The sequence below is a fragment of the Mus caroli genome, chromosome 1 (assembly GCF_900094665.2).
Source record: "Mus caroli chromosome 1, CAROLI_EIJ_v1.1, whole genome shotgun sequence".
Classification (NCBI taxonomy): Eukaryota; Metazoa; Chordata; class Mammalia; order Rodentia; family Muridae; genus Mus; species Mus caroli.
In genome coordinates, this window is record NC_034570.1 from 86656338 (window position 1) to 86659951 (window position 3614).

Genomic DNA, 3614 nt, shown 5'->3' on the forward strand with positions numbered 1-3614 from the left:
CTGTCCTCTGGCTGGGAGGGTGCCGGATGTCTGCGGCCCCAAAAGGGTGCTGCCTCAGCGGCTCTGTGGCTCCCACCTGTCCCAGAAGCTGTCTGCCTCTGTGGTCCTCACTCTCACCTGTACAGACTAAGTTCGGCGGAGTCCCGGAGTCAAGATGGCACTCCCTGTAGGGCAGATCATTGTCCTCTCTTGTGCTTCTCTTAATGAAGACTCAAGAAGCACTGCAGAGCTAGCTCTGCCAGTAAGCCCCTCCCACAGTCCATGGAGTCTTCCCTCAAAACATCAGGTGTCCTTTTCGGATCTTGCAGCACCACATGTCTTGCCTCAGCATGTGAGTCTTTCCTCCAAAGCTCCATGTGAATCTGTCTCAGCTGATATCACTCTGCCAACTGGCCCGAGTCCTCAGAAGTGGCAAGAAGCTGAAGCACCAGACATTTTTTGGTGCATTTCTCTCTATGGAATCCTAACAAATGCATCTCAACTACGCAATGTAAGGTGGACTAATTTATACCTGTCATTAATCAAGAATCCTCCATCATGTGTTATTTTACATGCTTGCTTTAGTAGAACATCCTATCTCTTGTGTCTGCTTTCCTTCTCTAGAAATGTTCCTTCTTGAGTCTGCCTTCTTGAAACATCCTTTCACCTGTGTCAGCCTCAGGATAATTCCTTCACGTGTTTGCCCCAGCAAAACACCATTGGACACAACTGACTTTCCAAAGAACCACTTTAGGTTGATGCGATGGTTAGTTTTTTGTCAGCTTGACACAAACCAGAGAAACCCGGGAAGAGGGAACCTCAACTCAGAAATTGTCTCCATCGAATTAGTCTATGAGTAAATGTGTAGAGGGTTAGTGATTGATGTGGTAGAGCCCCGTCCACTGCGTGCAGTTCCATGCCAGGGTAGGTTCTCCTGGCTTGCCATGACGAATAAGACAGCAGGCAGAACTTTGTGGTTCTGCTTCAGCATCCATTTCCTGCTTGTGCTTCTGCTCTGACTTCCCTCAATGGTGGACTGTGAAAGTGGGAAGTGTAAGCCAAATAAATAATTTCTTCACCAGGCCAGTTTTGTTCAGTGTTTTTCACAGCCACAGGAAGCTAACTAGGACAGTTGAGAAATAAATATTTTGTGTTTTGTGATAAAAAGGCAGAGATCTTACTTAAGTTTCTTTAAAATGATTTTGTTCTTAATTTCAGACTTTTAGTGTTTAAGTATATGCGTTATTTTAGTAGACTACATTAGTGTTCAGTTATAAGCAAGTCAGAAGAAGAAAATGTTAAATGGATATTAAATGAGCCGTATTGAATTAAATGATAAATAATATTAAACTTTCCCTTGAAGAGAAAGTTACCTCAAGATCATAGCAGGCTTTGAAGTTTTCTATATCAACTCAAAACATCTGAAACAGAATCTTATGAGGTATATCCTGGGCACTTTTGTTAACTTGATACAAGCGAGAGTCATTCGGGAAGAGGGAGCTTTTCAACTGATAAAATGCTTCTGACAGACTGGCCTGTGCCATGCTTGTTGGTCATTTTCTTGATTAATAGTTAATATGGAAGGGTCCAGCTCATTAGGGACAGGGCCACTGCTGGTGGCCTGGGTGGATGTGAAAGCAACCATGCCGAGAAACTTGTGGAGAGAAAGCCAGTAAGCAGCAAACATTCCTTTGTGGTGTCTGCTTCAGTTTCTGCCTTCTGGTTTCTGCCCTGACTTCTGTGGGTGAAAGACTCCAAATTGTAGGGCTAAACAAACCCTTTCCTCTCCAAGTTTCTTTTGGTCATGGCATTTTGTCACAGCAATGGAAACGCTAACTTTAAGACAAGGTATTACGGGCTGGTGAGATGGCTCAGTGGGTAAGAGCACCCGACTGCTCTTCCAAAGGTCCAGAGTTCAAATCCCAGCAACCACATGGTGGCTCACAACCATCCGTAACAAGATCTGGCGCCCTCTTCTGGAGTGTCTGAAGACAGCTACAGTGTACTTACATATAATAAATAAATAAATCTTTAAAAAAAAAAAAAGACAAGGTATTACAAAGGGTTCTCTATCCTGTGAGTTTCTTCCTGCTGTGAACATCAAGCCTCTGTTTCCTAGCATTACCTTGTGCCATTGCCCTGAAGCAGCAGTCTGTGAAGAAACCCAGACTGGCCGCTGCCCTGAAACTGGAGGACAGGTTAGCCTCCCCCACTCTGCTGAAGGGAGAAAAACAACAAGAAGCAATTGAACATCTTGATGAGGTACAAAATGAAATAGACAGATTTAATGAACAAGCCAGTGAGGGAATTTTGAAAGTAGAACAAAAATAACAAAGTCTGCCAACCATTTTTTTTTTTTCAGAAGAGGTCAGAATTGATTGCCAAAATCTCAAATTTTTAGTAGCAACATTTTTCAACCATCCACAAGTGTCTGCATTATTTGGGGAGGAGGACGAGGAGGCTCTGCATTATTTGACTGGAGTTGAAGTGACAAAATTTGAAGACATTTAATCAGGTTACGGGATAGATTTTATTTTGATGGAAATCATTATTTGGAAATGAAGTTCTCTCCAAAGAATTCCATCTGAATAAGAGTGGTGACCTATCTTCAGAGTTCACAGGAAATCAAATGGAAATCTGGAAAGGATTTGACAAAATGCTCAAGTCAAACACAGAATAAGGAAGGCCAGCAGGAAGAGGCAGTGTGAAGAATCAGAGAATTTCTTTACCTGGTTTACTGACCATCCTGAAACAGGTGCAGATGTGTTCGGAGAGGTCATCAAAGATGGTACTTGGCCAAATCTCTTGCAGGACTATTTGGTTCTTGATATGAGTGGTGAAGAAGGATAGGCAGAAGATGACGAGGAGGGTGAGGAGGAGGAGGGAGAGGAGGAAGAAGAGGAAGGGTTGGAAGATATTGATGAAGGAGAGGAGGTTGAAGGGGAGGAAGGAGAGGTGGATGAAGGTGAGGATAACTGGCACAGAAGACCAATGGATTCCAACCTTCTTTTTTCTTTCTTTCTTCTTTTTCTTTTAAAAATTTCTCCAGTCCCTAGGAGCAAGCTGCAATCATCTTCTCTCTGTCCTGTTCCTCTTGTGGTCAATCTCCTTGTTTGTGAGGTCTCTTAACTTCACAGTTCTCAATGAATTTGGGGGAAAATACCTTGGGCAAAACACAATAGGAAAAGAATCTTCACTTTCCTGTTCAATTCATATTATCCTTTCTTGTCTCAAAACCTGTAGACTCACCACCAACATCATGGTCTGTGGGAAAAAGAAAAGGCCCCCAGTTCCCTTGGCTCTGCTGGAGGCTGGAGCATCCTGGGCCATCTGTGTGGCAGCGCATAGATTCCTAGCTCTTTTCCTTTCTCTGTACATTGGGCTCAGAGATTACACTGTGTCTCTGTGTGAATACAGTTAGCATTAACCAACACACATCTGTCTGCTTTCTCTTATTGAATAAAAAGAAAAAGTTAAGGTGGGGTATAGACAGTCAGCAAGGGTGGGATTGTGGTGTCTGGGGGATTAAGTGGACTTCTGACAACATGGCTTTTCCTTTGGCATGTTTAATTGTGATATTTAACAGACATCTTTGCAGTTTAAGAGAACGCTTTTAGACACAACCCTCTTCCGGT

At 43.2% G+C, this 3614-nt stretch overlaps 1 pseudogene; it reads left to right on the forward strand.

The window, feature by feature from the left end:
* LOC110295649 overlaps positions 1 to 3614 on the forward strand; it is a 10526-nt pseudogene that overhangs the window by 6068 nt on the left and 844 nt on the right.